Raw genomic sequence first — 19,140 nt, 5'->3', positions numbered from 1 at the left:
GAAGAAAGCACCCCACTAATGCTGTTGATACTTTGGGTTGTGTCAGTCATTGACCGAATGGCTCGTTGCCTGAGCTTGAGGTCAAGGGCGGAGAGTGACTGGTCCAAAGTCACCTAGCCAGCTTTCATGCCTAAGGCAGGTCTAGAGTAGACCTCAGTTTCTAGACCTAGGTTTCTACCTTTGGTGCCTAAACCATTACAGGTGACAAGACTGTCCTCTCTGTAAAGCAATATCTTCCTGGATCATAAAAATAATAAGTCTTTGAGATCTTCTGCAAGTAGTTATATGAAATGATTTTGGAGGGACAGGGAGCATGGGGAAATCTAGCAAGACGTTATATGAGATGTCAACTGAAGCTGATTTCTGTGTTACATAATAGCTCTACTTAGAAGCTGGGCAATCTTTTTTGGGAAATGAGTATTGATTGTAGGTGTAGAGAACTAGGGATAGGAAACAGAGAGAAAGAGAAAGGGAGGGAAGGAGAGGGGGGAGAGAGAGAGATAGAGAGAGAGGGAAGGAGGGGGGAGAGAGACAGAGACTATATATTTAGAAACTGGCAGTTCATAGTAATAACCATAGTAAAAAACAGTGGTGTGGCCATTATCTTACATGAATCTTTAAGTTGGACCATTGATGTATAATGTACATTGTTGGGCTTACTTAGGAAAGTATCTAGACTCTAGAGACTTCATTGAGTGAATAATGTTGCAATTGTCTCTTTGTGTCCATGTGTGTTGATCAGCCTGAATCAATCCACCTTTAAATGAAAGGTAAGGCCTGTAATCTACCATGCTGTCCCAATGCAGGTTCATAGACAGATGTTGACTTCCCAGCTAGGGCTGAGAAAGATTGTCTCAAAATCACCCAGTCAGCTTCTGTGGGTGGACTAGAATTGGTCTCTGGTCCTATTGCAGCACCGTAATCACTACTTCACAGTATTAGTGGCTGTCTCTCTCCAACACACACATACAAACAAAATGGCCAAACAACGATAAACAACTATCACTGCATACATATATTACACGACAGTAACACTAGACAGCAAATAATACCAGAAATAGCTCCAAATCTGCCATATTTATTTTAACCATAAGAGCTCTAAAAATGCCTCGCATACCAGAGGCACATTTTTGCAAAGAAAATAAACTTATCTACTTCATTCAGACTGTTGAAAAAGATCCGATTCTAAATCCAACTTTGACTGAAATAAAGAATAGCTAATATGGTTTTACAATGAAGAAATATATATATCTATTTTTTTAATTTGTATTTTTTACCCATCGTTTGGCTTTATGTTTTTTCTGCTTTTTAAAATCCTTCCAAGAATCCACATTTAAATACATACTTTTGGATATATGTACTTTTGCACAAAATCTTTTTTTTAAAAAAACCCAAGGCAAGCAGAAAATAGATTCTATTAGCAGCCTTTTTAATCTTTTAATGATTACAATATGTATTAATAACAACTCAGCCCCCCCCCCCCCCCCCCCCAAATCCCTGGTGTAATTTGCCAACAAAAACCCATGGACTTTTATGTGAAAGGATATGTGAATTTCTTTCTGATATCAGTCACAGATTCATGGTCTGAGTATGTTTTAAAGTTTAGTTCCTCTTGATTTAAAGCAATGGCCATCTCTCAATGTCACTATTTGACTATGACTGAGTGGATCCGGAATATCTGATCATAAAACAAAGCAGGAATTCCATTCATGCCTGAGCTAAAAGGAGGAGTAACTTTTACATTACTGTACAAGATGAAGATACAAAACATCTGGAAACAAATTCAAAATGTACTGACCTTTCTATAGAAAAGGGCTGGCCAGACTGATTAGACTTCTCCAGCCTAGTTCTTCAAGGTGTGATGGACAAACCCCATAATTCCTCTGGCAATATAGCCAAGCCATCCTGCCTGGGAATTCTGGGAACTACAATTGCATCACATCTGGAGAACATCGGGTTGGGGATAAGCTGGGCTACCTCTTTCCCTGTTTTAAGATGAAAGCAAACTATTTTTTATCTTGTCTAGCATTTGCGTTGGGAGGGAAAGTTAACATTTTAATTAGCCCTGCCTCCTGCTGAGTTCTGCTGCTCTGAACCTGTTCTTAATGTTTTCAGATTAAATAAATTAAAACCATACCAATGTTTTATTGGTTTTTTTTTGTATATTTGACATTTTTCTCTGTCATATTGTTTCTATCTGCCCTGAGGATGCTTTTGTGCCACGTGCCCAAATATAAATTTTAAAGAACGCAGATAAATGACTAATAGACAACAGAGAGGAAAACCAGAGGAAAATAGATCCAGCAGGATTTGCTGCTTAATAAAGTTTACCAGCCGTTCCTTTTTTATAATTGAATCCTAGATCACAGGGGAAAACCCTCCACAGCACAAACCAAGGATGCTCCCACAACACCAAAGCTCGCAATGTGTACTTTTTGAGACTTGATTTTGGCAAATGACAAATCACTGGGCAGGGGTGCATTAGAGACACACACTAAGCCAGATTTGACCCATGGTGGCTTTTGAGAGTTATTTCTTTTTTTATAAGGAGGAAGATCAACTAGATATCTCTTCTACTCCCATTCCTGCAGGCTATTGGGAGTTTTGGAGTGAGTTCCAACACTTCTCATAAGCTTTTTTATGTTGACTTCTCTACTCAGTTTCAACAGTATCCCACAGAAGCATGGTGGCCAGTAGCTTAAAAACACTGCAGATGATCTTTGTTCCAGCGGTTCGATTCCTAGCACTGTGTGGTGGAGTTCCCATCACTTGCCTCAGCTTCTGCCAACTTAGCAGTTCGAAAACATTCAACGTGCAAGTAAATAAATAAGTACAATTTTGATGGGAAAATAATGACCTTTTGTGTGCCAGACCTCCTCAATGTGACACCTGAGCATGAGAAGACATCTTTTGAGGGAGAAGCTCTGGTTGATGCTGTGGAATGTCACTGAACCTTTTTGAGTGTGGAGCTAATCCACGCCCTGTGATGCAGTGGTGGGATTCAGCCAGCTCGCACCACTTTGGGAGAAGCAGTTGTTAACTTTCTGAGCAGTTTGGTGAACTGGCTGTTGGAAGAAATCATTAGGGAACCGGTTGTTAAATTATTTGAATCCCACCACTGCTGTAGTGCATTCTGGATAAGGCACAAGCATGAACTGAATGGACTAGCAATTGTTGGCAGCCATACATAAACTATGTATTAACCCTATAGTCTCCCAGCTAATGTAACATTGCCATATGCTAAATAAAAGAGAAAAGTGGGCCACAAACAGGGGCAATTAGCCTTCCTGGGGATGGCTCCCAAGGCCATAAGGGAAGATGCTGTCCCTAAAACCTAGAGAGAAACATTTCCACCTGCATCAATATGCAGACTAGCTAGAGCCTTTGATAATCAGCCACATTTTTAAAAGCAATAACGCAATGAAAAATAGTGCAGATCATGAAATTGTTTTGACTGAGTTGCCTATAACCTTGAGCCTATCGTTGTGCGTGAAGTGAAGTGAAAGGTGCTTTAATTTTTATTTAAAAGCATAGGGCCATTGGGCCCATTGTCATTATTACTGAACAAATAAGATGGAAGCCTAAAACAGTCCCTCCCAACTTCATCCCAGGAAATAATCACAAGGCTTAGTGATTATTCTGATTGAAATTGTGAAAGAGTGGCCAGAAGTGACTACTTCCATAGGCCAGGAGATGGTGGAGATGGTAGTGATGGGAATAGCTTTGTAAGTGAACCTTCTGTTATAGTGTTATGTTAATCATTCTACAAGACTGATCTGCTTCCCAAATTCCTAATGCTCCAGAAGGACATTCTGGTTCTATGTGGCAGCACATAGCTCAGTGCAAATCTGCCCCTCCTTTTCTGGGCCCTGGGCATTTGAGGTCTACTTTTGCAGGCAAGTCACTGCTAGAAAGGATGGAAAGAGCAAATGTATCCTCTGATGGAGGCAGAGGCCTCTCCCTTCTTCCAAATGCAGAGGTCCCTATCATTCTTTCCAAGCTACGGGCTACCTCCCTTCACCCCCACCCCTGCAGCCACCTCACGGAGAGCTTTCGCTGTGGTCTGCTTCTTCTCTTCCGTTCTGAACATTTTCAGCTTTAAAGCACAAGCATATCCTTCTTCACATGCACTCCCAGGCTCTGCTGCGTTTTGGTTAGTTGGCATTAGCCTTCAAGGGGCAGCTGTGACGGGTGTATCTACCCAGGCTTCTCCAAAGTGTAACATAAGCTGTGTTCCAAGAAATCACGAGTTACAGCCCTGTCTGGGAACCGCTTACAGAGACAGCTGTTGCCCCATTGGTCCCAGAGAATAGGAAATACCAAGCGGGGAAGGCAATCTCTCCCGTTGGTGGAGGGGGAGGAGATTAGGTTCAGTTGCACTTATTTTGAGTGTTTTAGCCCACCCTGCCACTGGAGGCTGAGGATAAGGGCCAACATTTAATTAAATCAATAGTCAAAACATAACTTAAAACCAACAACTAACCACCAAAATAACTTCCAGATAGATTGCAACCACAAGCATGCTCCCTCCCTACCCCCCCTACCCCCTCTCTCTCACACACACATTTACTTATCAAATAAAAACTTTCCTTTTGCTTGGAGCTTTATCTGAGAATTTCAAACAAACATGGGAGCAATTCCAAAGAACGCCTTCTGAGGAGCACCCAAGGGCAGTAAGAAGTGGTGGGATTTAGCCAGTTCGCACCACTTCAGGACAAGTGGTTGTTAACTTTCTGAGCAGTTTGGCAAACTGGTTGTTGGAAGAAATCGTTAGGGCAGAGAACCTGTTGCTAAATTACTTGAATCCCACCACTGGCAGTAAGTATCCCTGAAAGCCCTCACAGATAATAATGAAGCTTGCAGTGTGGAACAAGAAAGGGAAAGCGCAAATTCCAAGGACTTACTCTAAGATCTAATGACTTACATAACACTGAGAAGTCACTTCCTATAATTGGGGCAGGGAGGGGGGAGAGATATGACAACTCATGCAGGCTGGGTTGAGAGGGGTCACTTGGTGATTCATAGATGCAATCTAGAACTCCATCGCTTGCCAACTCTTCGCCCATTAGCGAAAGCCACTCGGCTTCCTTGTGTGGTTCAAAACAGTTCACACCTTTCGTTACTTTTCTTTTTGCAGATGTTCAAACAGACAATTGATAACAACAGAGCACAGGTTGAAGTTGTGTTAATAGCTGCATCAAGAAACCTCCACAGAAAACTTATTCAATGAGGTTGTTGGAATGCAGAGGAAGTTCCCACCCAGATCAAAGTCAATCCAATAAACTATATATTTTAAAAAGATCATCGTTTGCTGAAAGCTTCTGTGCAACACGAAAGCTTGGCCAAATGCAGGCCTTCTTTCTGATTAAGAGTTTTGCTTGATCAAAGACAGTGAACAGGGGGAAGCTTTGAAATTATCTGGTTTTTTATTTGGCACCAGGCACTCACTGGCCCATCCTTGGTGATTTCTACACCTTATTGCCACATCTTGACAATTTAGTGGTGGAAGCAGTTAACTACGACTAGAAAGTGCCCTAAGTAGGGTGGGGAATGCAATCTCCTTTGCCTCCAGCTCTTGTTGCTACATCTCTAACAACCACAGCCAAATACAGTGGTTTCTGCCAGGGACTTCTCTTGGCTTACCAAGCTTTAAGACTTTTATTTCATTTTTTTCCCAAACGAATCATCAAAGCAATGAGCTTGCACTTGCTCTTCTGCTCTCTGTCTCTCTCTCACACACACCTTCTTTGCTAGGGCTGCAATCTTCTATTCAGCCTACTCCAGGATCCCACCTGTTTAAGATAAGGAATTTACTCTGGAGTTTGGCTTAAGTACTAAACTGTTGGCTTTCACATAAAACATACTGCTAAGATGTGGCAAACACTAGAATGTAAACCCGATTCAAAATCTGGTGAAGAGACTAGCATTGGGAGTGAGGAAGAAGAGATTTTCAAAACATGCACAACTGATTTCCATCTGGGCAAGACTATGTTGCAAAGTTCCAGGGCAAAGACTTATTTTTATTGCATGATATGACAAAGCACGTTGTAAATAGAATCTTACTCCAGAGAGATAACCACGTCAGCTTGTTGCAATAAAGGCCACATGAGACTATTTTTAGAATTGGCGAAAGTCATTTCAGAGGGTAATTTAAACATTCTAGTTTCTAGTTCAGGTTAGAATACTTTCTCATTTTTGTTTTATCTGTAGGATAAACCATCAGACGGATTAATTCACTAGTGTGGGCCAGGAGATGCATCAAAATGTAGGAGTTCAACCCCATTTTTGCATTCGTTAAGAGGTTATGTATCATGTAACTAACATTATTGTTCCCCATGTATTTCATCATTCCACTCTCTATTATATTAAAGGTCCCAATTTGGAGATCTCCTCTAATGGGGTTTCAGAGGCTACAGTACATATTATTCAAAGTCAACAGTCTGTACTCCACTTTTAATACAAGGAATAGGGGTGGTTTTTTTCCCCCCTTCAAGCTCCTTTTCTTGAAAGCACTTGGTTGCTCACTGGGGGAAAAAAGTTTTTTTCTTCCCAGCTATAACACTGTGCCTGATGTTTAATTTAGCTTGCTGTTTACGACGTCATTTTCTCCTCCATGGGTTTTAATTGTTTGCTTTTTATGATGATTGGGTGCTATTTTATGTTTTAACCATTCTATTGTTCTTTCAGTTGGGAAAATGGTTTCAGGTATCTTCAGAGAGAAAAGCAGTTAATACATACATGCACCAAATGAAAACCAGACGAAAAAGTCTGGGGAATCAAGAGGAGGGAATGTATTCATGTACTGTGTGTGTGCCTTCTCTCTCTCTCTCTCTCTCTCTCTCTCTCTGTGTAATATATAGGCATGGGTGAATGTGTATGTGCATCAGCAAAATCACTTGACTAAAATTTCCAATTAGCTAAGCTTGGCTGCAGAGGTTGAAAAGGATAAAAGTTCTGTTGCTTTCCCACCAATTCAACAGAAACCCCATCACCATCATCATATACCTATACAAACACTCTTGTATGACAACACAATCAGAGTTGGGCAAATAACAGAAGGACCACAGACTGTCTGCATGCATATGCATAGGAGCCCTGCTGGGGCAGTGGTTAGAATGCAGTATTGCAGGCTAATTCAGCCACTGCCTGAGTTCGATCCTGACCAGCTCAAGGTTGACTCAGCCTTCCATCCTTGCGAGGTGGGTAAAATGAGAATCTAGATCAGTGGTAATCAACCTGGTCCCTACCGCCCACTAGTGGGCGTTCCAGCTTTCATGGTGGGTGGTAGGGGTTTGCTGCAACTCTATAAATTTTATAAAGTAAAGTTACTTCCCTACTTTATAAATCACCACTACTGTGGAACCGGTGGGCGGTTAGAAACTTTTACTACTAACAGAGATACAAAAGTGGGCGGTAGGTATAAAAAGGTTGACTACCCCTGATCTAGATTGTTGGGAGCAATAGGCTGAGTCTGTAAACCGCTTAGAGAGGGCTGAAAAGCATTACATAAGTCTAAGTGCTACTGCTATATTCACAGAGAGCACATTAACCCGCCTCAATCTCCAGCAGACCATGCAAGAAGGCCTTCCTGTCTGAAATGCCAGAAATCGGATGTTAATACAGGAGTCTTGAGCAGGCAGTCTGACTTGGAGTAAGGCACATTCCTAGAGTAGAAAGCAGGGAAATATCTAACGCTAAGTACCAGGACTTGGCAATACTACAGTTTCTCATTCTACTGTGTGGAGAAGGAAGGCCCTTAGGGAATTCCCAGCTTGAGGTGGAGATGCTTAGTCTCTTGGATGGTGTATAGTTACTCCTCAGTAGAATAACAAGGAAGGGCTTCTTGCACACTTCTGGAGGCTGTTCCTTCCACCTATCTTCTCTTTTCAAAGTAACAGGGCAATTTATTTTAGGGTTAGGCCGTGGAGACTGGGACCTCACCGGGCCTGACAGAAAAAAACAGCAGGCACACAATTTAAGTACAATTTAGCCAGAGGCCTCTCACGGTCAACGCAAACTAAACCAAACCCACCACGCAGCATGCAAAGTTCAATAGGCCATTCTTTCCCTTTTGAAATTGGATTTGAAAGAATGCATATTGTGCAGATAACGATGGGAAAAATGTACTTTGACAATGGCAAGGATGATCATTACGTTAAAAATCAAGACGATTTAAAATAGCGATGAAGAGAGATAACTACAGGTGGTCCTCGAGTTACGACCACAATTGAGCCCCAAGTTTCTGTTGCTAAGTGAGATATTTGTTAAGGAAGTTTTGCCCCATTTTACGACCTTTCTTGTCCTGGTTGTTAAGTGAATCACTGCTGTTGTTAAGTTGGTAAAAACAGTTGTTAAGCCAATCGGACTTCCCCATAGACTTTGCTGGTCAAAAGGTCACAAAAGGTGATCACATGACCCCGGGACACTGCAATTGAAGTCTTCGGGTGAAAAACAGCATGTCACTTTTTCCCACTGCCGCTGTAACTTTGAATGGTTACTAAATGAACTGTTGTAAATCTAGGACTACTTGTACAGTTCTGGATATTTTTTTTAAAAAAGTTGTTTTATGCCTACCATATTCTCTAAGGCTAAGCCAGGGGTCTCCAACCTTAGCAACTTTACGATTTGTGGACTTCAACTCCCAGAATTCCTCAGCTAGTGTTGGCTGATGAATTCTGGAAGTTGAAGTCCACAAGTCGTAAAGTTGCCAAGGTTGGAGACCCCCTGCTCTAAGCTTAGTCCCTGGAGAATCTATAGTCTTGTTGAGACTACACCTTCCAATATCTAGCCCAAATTATACTGGCCATGCCAGCTCTGGACACTTGGAAATATAATCTGGATAGGAAGCAAAAACTAGATTAGCTTTTAAACATATATGTAACAACTCCAAGCTTTATCTCAGGCAGGTTCTGCACCCAATCCGAAAAATATTATAATACTGGCATCCAACTTACTTTTTCACTCTGTTCTTCTCCCCCCTTTTTTTTTTGGGGGGGGGGAGAAGGCTTCTCAAAGAGATAACTTTCCATGAGAGGTTTAATTAGGGACTGAAGGGATTTGTAAAATGGGTTGGTCTTAGTTTTGTCCCAGAGTTAGAACGTGGGGTCAACATCTCCAACTAGCCTCTTTTCTTTTTTTGCAAGGTGGAGGGAGGGGACAGAAAGGGAGGAGAATTGGGCAACGTGGAATATTTTATCCACCTACCCATTCATTTTCCTGTGAAAAATGCAAATATTCTCAAAACAAAACAACCCCCCCCCCAAAAAAAAGCCCAGAGTTCCTATTTATTGTATTTATCTCTATCTATCTACAGAGGAGTTATTTGCTAAACAGAGCCAGCTCTGCAATCTCAAATCTAGCAGGTATTTTTAGTTGCCTCCTTTTGCAACATGTTGAGCTCTACAGGCAATGGGATATTTTTTTTCTTGTTAATGAACAATGATCTCTGGATAGATTAGAAAATACTGAAGCTGGATTCCTTCTCCACCCCGACCAACTCTCCCACCAGGCCACCCCCTTTCTCAGCTTCTACTGTTTCCTCTTTTGAAGCTCTGGGAGGTTTCCTTAACGGAGTCCTTGGCTGGAGGCCCCCTTGGGGAGATGCCATTTGGGGCAGAGCTAGTGACGCCAGCAGTTCTCCAACGTCAATGGGGCCTCGTGAAAAGCAAGAGGAGGAGGGGTGGGGGAGGAGGACGGCTGCTTGGTGTATGTGTCTTGGCTGTGCCTTCCAAAGAGTCAGAATCAGCCCTGTAAGATCAACATTATATGTGCATAATAAAAATTGGCAGGGTTATACCAAAACAGCCCAAAACAAACTTTTTAAAGCAGCGGGTGGACAGAAGGTGAATCGGAGATCACTAGATAATTGTGGTCAGGCCTCTAAATGAAGACGGAGGAGGTGGGGTGGATTAAGTTACAGCTTCACTGGACTTGGAAAAAAGGATCTGGAAAAGCAATACAACTGTTGCTTGATCAGTGACTCAAGTTGAACTTGATCTAATCCTAGTGCAGACGCAGCTGAGCTGCAAATCTTTCTGGTTACATCTTTGTTATGGGAGCATGGATTTGTTGATTTTTAATCCTGATGCTCCATGTGGGAGATCCAAACCCAGTCCTCTTACCTAAATTCTGATGATTTCCGGGGATCTCTTTTTCACTTTATACAAAGGTTTGGAACCCACAACCTATATAGTCCCTTTATCTGCATGGCACCCCAATAGGATTCCATATATTCACTTGCTGGCTTTCTAACCTAATATCTCCACTACCCATGGTTTAGTACAAACTAGGATCTCAACAAACACCTCTTTAGAAGTCTTGCTCTGCCAGGTTAAGGAAGGTAAGCAGTTACATAGAAGAGGTTTCTTGGATATGGGCAGAAGTTTATGAAACACCTTCTCCAATGGCCCATGCCTGGTGCTTCATTTAATGTCTTTTGGGCTCTTTTCTCCAGGGTAATTCCATAATTTTTTGCTTACTTTAGTTTTTAAATGCCTGATATACACTGGCTTTTTTTAAAAAAATGGTATTTATTTTCTAACTGTATGTTATCCTTTCCATCATTTTACTGTCATTTTTTTTAAAATTGTAGCTTGTTTAAAAAACTTTACCTATTGAATAGATAGTGGTGAAAATAAAAAAATAATAAGTTCTTAACCCATCTTTTCCTTGGGGAAGGGACCTCTCATGGCAAACCACGATTGCCTATATAGTACTAAACTCTCTCCCCAGAGTGATCGGGTGCCAATGAAATGATCAATGTGTGACTTCCGGTGTAAAACAGATTTACACAGTCCCTTAAGACTGACTCCTTGCATCAGTTACATGATGCAATGTACTCACCTACATCAAACTGCATGTTGTCCTTTCCCTCTGGGACCAAATAAAAAACCCAGCTCTTCTGAGATTGCAAGTACAGGAGGGGTAGAACTGGGCTTTGCAATAAATCAGCAAAGATTTCTGACTTCCCATTTTTTATGGTGATGACAAAGCTTTCTTATTTCAACCCCCCCCCCCCCCAAATTATACCTAGAGCTGCAGATGCTGACCATCCTGCTATGTAAATCATTGGGCTGAGAGGAGAGAGGAGAGATTCCACATTTCTGTTTTATGGAATGGATGAGACCCTTTTCAGAAAGGATCTAGAATCGGCAATAGTCCAGAATTTGACAAATCTACAGATGACGGCCTCTGGAATCAAGTATGTTACACAGAGTTCAGTCACCTCCCCTTCAACTTGTTCTTGGACCCACTTCTTCAGCACGCAGAAGACAATGTTAATAATAATAATAAAAAAAACCCTCACTAAAGTCTTTGCCAAAGAGGAAAATGATTGCAACATTCAATCAACAGAATTGACACTCCCCACCACCCCCACCCGTTTTGAGAAGACTGCCACCATCTGTGTTTTTCAATCTGAGGCCAGTGCGTACCGTACCATTTCTTGCCAACTGGGCCAAAATGTTCTGTTCAGAGGAAGCCCCAATGAGCAATGAGAAAAGATCCCTGATGTCAAAATATCAAAATGGCAAAATTCTTAAGTTGGTCAAAGCAACATCGAAACACTGATACCTCTGTAAATATAGCCCTGTTGAATCCTGCCAAAGCCAATTTTAGTCCAGTAGTTTGATCCTCACAGTGGATTCACAAACAGAAGGTAATATATATCCTTCACTTGCTATTTATTTACTACTGCCATATTTACTACAAATATACCGTGTATCCCAAAATAAGACAGGGTCTTACTTTCTTTTGACCCACAAAATAACCAAACAAGAGATTGGACCAAATGGATTCTAGTTGAGGAAGAGTTGGACAAAATGAAAGTGGCTACCAGGATTCTCTGTTCTGATGGAGACATCCTGTCTCTTCTCAAGCAAAAAAGGGATAACAATAATTTAATAGCAGAAAAAAATGCCTCTGATAATATATTATCACAAGAGTCCCTAGTGAATCCTCCCATTTTCAAGAGACATAGAATTGGGGGGGGGGGGGGGTTGTTCAACACTACAGAAAGTTTAACATCATTTTCTGCAAGCACACAAACACAATGATTATTTCCACTTGCAGCCGATCATCCATGCATGTGGTTAGAGCTGCCAACTTAAACCTAGAATCTCAGCAACCTTCTTAGCTTGTTAAGAAAATTGCTGGATAGTTATGAGCAAATCATTCTTCCCAGGTTTACCATACCAAAAGAATAAAGACAGCGATGTCTTTGAGTTGCTCTTGATTGCAAATGACCACGGCTACAGCTATACAATGTTTGTGGTGACAGTATAAAGCAGGGGTCTTCAAAGTTTTTAAACAGGGGACCAATTCATGGTGCCTCAGACTGTTGGTGGGTCAGACCAGTTGGGTGGGTGTAGCTAGGTGGTCATGAGACTGGGTGGGCATGGCTAGGTGGTCATGTGACTGGGTGAGCATGGCCAATTTAGCAGTCCATTTTGCCTTTGTCCTTGCTATACTTGTCCCCCCACCCACCACCCACTGGCCCTGGATCATATGGCTGTGAAAAACATCCTGTAAGGCTGTTTTTAAAGTGTTTTTAAAGACTTTTAAAGCACTACTTTACAAGCTAGCAGCAGAGCTGCTTTTTAAGCCAGCAGCCCTCCCCTACTCACCCACCGGCCCTGGATCACGTGGCTGCACTGGCGAGATCACCCCTCAGTCAACTGGTCCCCCCTGCACCCTTTGGCCTTATCTTTGGAAGTGGTATGATCAGAAGTGCAGCTCAACTGGTGAAATAACTAACCAGAAGTGCAGCTGGAGTGAATGCTCCCTGGGAGACAAGGCGGGGGGGGGGGCAAGGGGGCTGTAACTGGCCCCCGGGGCCGTAGTTTGAGGATTGGTGGTATAGAGACACTGTCTTTTTCTGGATTCCCCCCCCCCCCAAAAAAACTTCTCATCGGCGTATCATAATGGTCTCCCTTCCGAGAATGAACCAGGCACAACCTCACTAAGCTTCCTATCCCTGACAAGGTCAATCATCCTTACCCCGCTGAGACCCCTGGAACAATGTTTTGTGAAAAATGATGCTGCCTGCAAGGTGATATATAGCCCTGCCTTCAAAGGGCAACATGTGCTCTTCTCCCCTCCCCTTTCTATTTTGAAATATGCAGCAGAATTGGGCTTAATAAATTATTTAATTTCAGTTAAGTTACATTAAGTTTAGTCTTTGCTTTGGCCATTCAACGGCTCAGGGCTATCCTGGATCCAGATCAAGGCTCAGCATCTCTGCTGCAAAAGAGATCATACAATACGTTAGATCCAACAGAAGGGCTTCCTTGGTGGGTAGGGATGCAAAGGCAGATTCTGATGCTAGGCCGGCCTGCGAGTCCAAAGGGACCCCCATGTGGCAAGCCACTGCCGCTATCAAGGCCGCCTCTCCTCGTCCTCTTCCATTTTCTCCGTGATGCAAAAAAGCAAGGGTGAGGCCCCAGTGCTTACTTGGGACGAGGGATGCCAAATGACATCGTTTTCCATGAGATCCTTTGAATTTGCTCTGGCGCTGGAAGAGCTCTCTCCACCCAGCAGGAATGCTCCCCCCAACGCTACACCAGATCTGATTTCAATCCTTGTTTGCACAGAAAACAACACCAGAGATGTACAAAATGTCCAGATTTAGGCCAAAGACTCGAGCTGGCTTTCACAACCATTCACCCTGGAGGAGAAGCGCTTCCACGGGCACAAGGGGGAAAATAAATAAAGGAGAGCGCACAAGAAAACAACATGGGTCTCTTGAAATTAAATGCAGAGCCTGCTCTTCCCCTGAGCTTTTTATGAACTTTGCTTTAAGTTGGAGATCCGTTCCTTGGAGAACATGGGTTAGGGAAGTCCCCCCACCCACCCCTCCCACTAAAGAGAAAGCCAACTGCCAGCAGTTGCTTTCTGAGAAGGTCGGCCTGCAAGCATCCTGCAGCTGCAAGGGAGGGAGGCAGCAGGGGGGGGGGGTTATTTGGCATTGAGATATGAAGTCCCCTCCTCAATTAAAGGGTCCTTGGCTTGCTGGTCTGTTTAGCTGACCGGAGTCCAGCTGAACTAAAGCTTTACTTTGCAAGTTCTCTCTCTCTCTTTCTCTCTTCTTGAAACAGCTGTGCATGTGACAAAATCAAGGGACCAAAGGAAAGGAAGTATCTGCAATTCGATTTGCATCCACGGTTATCTATAACCCGGGCAAAATCATTTGAAATATAATCATAGGCATATTGGGCGATTGGGAAAGGAAAGCTGAATGGGAACTTTGGTTGAGCAGCTTCAGATTCAGAAATACATGCAGGTTTCTGAGTTCTCCCCTTGGCTCAATATAGCACAGGAAGCAAGGAGCAGGGTGGGGACAATTTATGGCTTGACACAGAGAGTAATGTTTTGGGTCGAACATGGCCACCTGTTCATGGGTTGCCAACAGCACATTTAAGTTGGTGTGTGTGTGTGTGTATGTGTGTGTGTATGAGAGAGAGAGAGAGAGAGAGAGAGAGAGAGAGAGAGAGAGAGAGAGAGAGAGAGAGAGAGAGACTGACTATAGTATCTTAGATAATTGATGTTAATACAGCTTGATTTGCAAACAAAGGATCTTTTAAATTTAGGAACGTAAACACAAAAGTAAAATACTCTATTTCATTGGGAATGAGCAGCAATTTCAATTCCACTTCTCTAATAAATGTGAAACATGTAATTAAGCATTTGAATCCAGCTGAGTGGAGTTCCCATTTGGTTCTTTAATTATTACGTTTGGTCACTACTTTATACTTTAAATCTCTGGTGGTGATGGTGGTTTAATGTTATATGGCTATTTTCCCCCCCTGATTATGGCTTGTTTTATTTATTTAACAAATATATATGCGGTAGCCACTCATCTTACTGAAGATGATTCTGGGCAGCGTATAACCAATAACAATTAAAACAATTTAACAGCTATTAAAACAATTAAATATACGTTTTAAAAAATGAAACCAAATTTGTGGGAAAATCCCCCATGTCTCTCAGGCTCCCCATGTTTTTGGGGAAAAGTTGCTGGAAGAACCAGGTTAAGGGCTATCTGGAAGTCTAGTTAGGATGGAGAATGTGGGGTGAGGGGAATGATGCTCCCAGAAAACAAGAGCCACAGCCAAAAAGGCATGTCTTCTAGGTCTCATCAGGTGAAATTCCTTAGCTGCATTTTTGTTGAATGCCACCCAGAGTTTGAGTTGGGCAGACCTGCAACTTCATGAAATAAATAAACCCAAGAAAAGGAAATTAGAGACGAAATAGGGCTCCGATCACTGTGCATGTAAGCGTGCATAACATTTAGAGGGGCACTTCACAATGTAACGAAAAGGCCTTATCCCACGTCTGAAGCATTGAAACACACACGTTTCTCACAGGCCCTCTGTGACTCTTGTTCAGCCTTTTCAATTGTTCCATATAGCAAAATAAATAATGAGAGGAATGTGAGATGGAGCTAAATAGCAATAAAGGTGGCCACATACATAATTTATAAGAGACCTTGACTACTGAATAGTGGCTTAGAAATTTTGTCATAGCCTTCTCCAGCCTGGCTACTAGACTACACTCCAGGCCCAATTATAGACTTATTCATAATTTGTATTTTAAAAAAATCCAAGCCTCCAAATTGCATTTAAATGTGTCTTTTCAAATCTACCTTTTCTCTTAATGTGCATTTATGAATATATTATTTGCTTGAAGAAACAAGCACTTTACTTCGTTATTAATTTTAAAATGGATTAAATGAAACTAAACCCAAGCCAGCCCTTAAACAGATAACACTTGAAACAAAAAGCAGATGCATAAATAGAACAGCCTCTGCAAAATACAGACCATAATAAATCACTGAATACCCGTAGGTGGGCTTCTGCAGCACAGAGAACATTCTTTTTTTCTGACTGATTCAATGCGAGTCTAACGTCTTCGGTACACACCCACAGACAACCATTACATGCATACACAATGCAACCCTCTCCCAATTTATCCTCACAGCATGGTGAAGTTCATCCATCCTACTTGAGTATTCTAAGCCCTCTACATTTCTGGATAAGTAGTTCTGGATTCCCAATGCACTGGATTAAGAAGAATGCAGCTTCCAAAATTCTTGTTGCTCCTTCTCAGTGCCCTGGCATTATCCCATATCATCACACATACATTCTCCGCTCTAGCTCTGCCCTAGTCGGTTGCTCTCGGTGGGGACCGAGCAGCGTGACTGACTCAGAGAACCAGAATGCTGCAGAGTTACACTGTGTGTTGCAAAGGAGTGAATGAACTCCTTAACCCGGAGCTCTCATTTTGGGAACATAGGATTCCAAGCCTCTACAGATGTTAAGGCCACAGAACTCCAAAGCTCTGCCAGTAAAATAAATTTTAAAAAGGGGGAAAAAAATCCTACAGTGGGAGAAATGTTCGCAGCAACCCCTACCTGCCTCCCAAAGCAGCTCAGCCAAGTTTAGCTTTTGTACAGTATTTTGAAGAGGGGACATTTAAAAACGCACACTTTTCTCTTCCCTGGGTTCTTCCTGGGATATTCTGCATCAAAAGTCTACGGCCTCAGCCTTTCCCGGGGCAGGCAGGTGGAGGATGCCAAGCTTTGCTGTTGGCACATGCGGGCCTCAGTGCTGCCCACCCTGCCATGCTCCTTGCCAAAGGGCGCTGTGATGACGCACATCCTGCTAAAACCCTCACGAGGCTGTGCAGATCCAACATGTCGAGGCCGTTTCGACCCACTCCTGCCAAGCTTGGGTGCATTCCAAAGCTGATCCCATGCCAGCACCTCTCCATGCTATAAAGCAAAAGGGTTTCTTTTGGAGGAGGAGGGGGACCCAGGATAGATTTGGTAGATTAATTGGAAACACAGTCAGGGTGTTGCAACTGGGCATAGATGGATTCTGCTTTCAGAAACAAATGTATTCATTCTCAGCCCTGGAGCAGTTCCCCCAATGGAAGGGGGACATTTTTGCTGCATGAGCTCACTGCCCTCCTCCCAGCGCGAAGGCAGCAAACAGCACCATCGGGACCTCACAGCCCAGGCTCCGGACGCTGCAGCTGGGCTCCGATAGACGTGCTGCTTGCGTCAGAAGGCAGGCCACACAAAGGAGTCGCGGCTGCAGCAGAGATTCCTTTGGCATTCACAGCCAGCAGCTCTTGGAAGAGAGAAGGAGTATCTGTTTGCCGTGGGAGCCCGCAGGTCACTGCATCGGAGCCAAGTTGCAAATGTAATAAGGAAGAGTAAAATTAAATTGATAATCATCAGTCTGCCTTTGAGGGCAAAGGATTGCTTTGTTAATCAATCCGCGGGATTTGCTTTGCCAATTTGGATGAAAAAAGAGTTTTCTTCCCAAGCAGGAAGCCTAATCCTGTTGTTTTTAGATGCACACATTCAGGGTGGGAGCAAGGATCGTCTCTGGAGGGGGGTGGGGGTTCACCCTGGGTATGAAAGAAGGGAGACACTTTCTTTATGGAAGACCTTGCCACATTATAAGAACCTAGCTACTGTTAACCCCCAAATCCTGCCTGATTCATGGAAAAGAGACACACTTAGGGCTTCTGCCTCACTTCATAAACCAGCCAGTGTGTGGACACAACAACAGAAAAAAAAGAAAAGAAAATCCACCACCTCCTCCCTCTAGTCATTCAGATGCTGCAGTCCTCTTGTGCTTTTATTTTAAACCGCCCTGGCCACACTTGAATGGGAAAGGGTCAGAAGGTCTCCTAGAAATGCCATAGAGATTGGTACATACGTAAGAGTTCTCCAGTGCCTGCAAACTTTGGACGGTATTCTTCAACCTTTTGCCTCCCCGAGTTATTAAAACTCCATTCTCACAATGTGGACAAAGGCTAAGTGGCTGAGAGCTGCAGTCCAACCTGGAAGATGCCCTTGAGAATGGCTGCCATGAGGGTTACAGACTGGCTTATCCTCTAGCAGTAGTGGGGAGAACGTGGCCCTGCAGAAAGCAGGAAACTGCATTTCCCAACATGCTTCAGAATTACTCCATCTCCGATGGTGCGTGGGCTGCTGGGGCTTCGCAGGAGTTCGGGAGAACCTCTAGCTAAGATTCTATGCAGTTCGGAGAATCCCCAAATCCCACTCCTGGCTGGCCCTGCCCACTCTGCCCCGCCCCATCCAGGAATCCCCATGGCCAATTTTGGATGCAGGTAAGTGCAGGGCGTGCACGGGGGCTCTGGGAGGGTGAAACATTGGCCTACTGGAAGTTCGGGAAGGCCATAAATGGGCTTCAGAGCCTGGGGAGGCCATTTTCACCCTCCCGGAGGCTCGAAAAAAGCCTCTGGAGCCTGGGGTGGGCTAGGCCACGCCCACCACCATGGCCATGCCCACCCAGCAACTGGGCAGAGAACCCCTTGCTAAACTTTTTGAACCCAATTTTTGAATTTTTTGAGAACCAGATTTGCAAGTCTTGTTTTTTAATGGATCCTAAGAATCCTGGCTGAGCCTTCCACCTATGTGGTCCCTTACTGGTAGCTTGTTTCCCAGCAGTTGTCTTTTTCTGGCCTATGAATGATATCAGTCATCTTCCAAGTTCAGGCAAGTTCCAGTTTTGTCATTAACCCTCTGCCCTATGTTTATAGCCCAGCAGCCAACTTTTGTTTAAAAAAAATATATTTGTGAAACTGTTCCAATTTAAGTTGACTGGAACACATTCTTCCTCTTGACTTGGATATGCTGGAATCAAGATGAAAAACAAGATTGCAGAAAAAGACTCAAGGACTTCAGGTTTAACTCATAAGCTGTAGTGCTGTAGTTTTAACCAAACTGGGCACCGCTGGGCTCAGCAATATCCCAACTTCCCTTTTTCCCCCCGCTTCTGACTCAATATGCAACCATTGTCCTGGAGAATGTCAGAGCTGTCATTCAAGGGAGCTTGTAAGCTGCCACTTGCCTAGAGTGAATCACCTTCGCCACCAGGCGAATAGGTAAGAAACATTTACATATTGTCTTAATCAGTCCTCTTCCCTGCCCTTCATTTTTTGGCAAATTGGGAAGGAAAACCGGCCATCAGTAGTCCGCATGATCATTTGAATAAATAAGAAAGCAAAAGCAGAAATAGTGTTGAGGGAGTTGGTTTGGAAGCCGTCTCCATGTGCTCCATTCACATTACAATTGCTCTTGCACTGGGTTAAAAAAAACCCTGAAAA

At 43.2% G+C, this 19,140-nt stretch overlaps 1 protein-coding gene across 4 annotated transcripts in view; it reads right to left on the bottom strand.

The window, feature by feature from the left end:
- Positions 1 to 19,140, bottom strand: part of HDAC7 (histone deacetylase 7) — a 233,531-nt gene that overhangs the window by 87,570 nt on the left and 126,821 nt on the right. The window lies entirely within an intron of this gene.

Source organism: Thamnophis elegans, chromosome 2, assembly GCF_009769535.1.
Source record: "Thamnophis elegans isolate rThaEle1 chromosome 2, rThaEle1.pri, whole genome shotgun sequence".
NCBI classification, from domain to species: Eukaryota; Metazoa; Chordata; class Lepidosauria; order Squamata; family Colubridae; genus Thamnophis; species Thamnophis elegans.
Note: the sequence above shows the minus strand (reverse complement) of the source record. Positions and strands in the feature narration are given on the sequence as shown.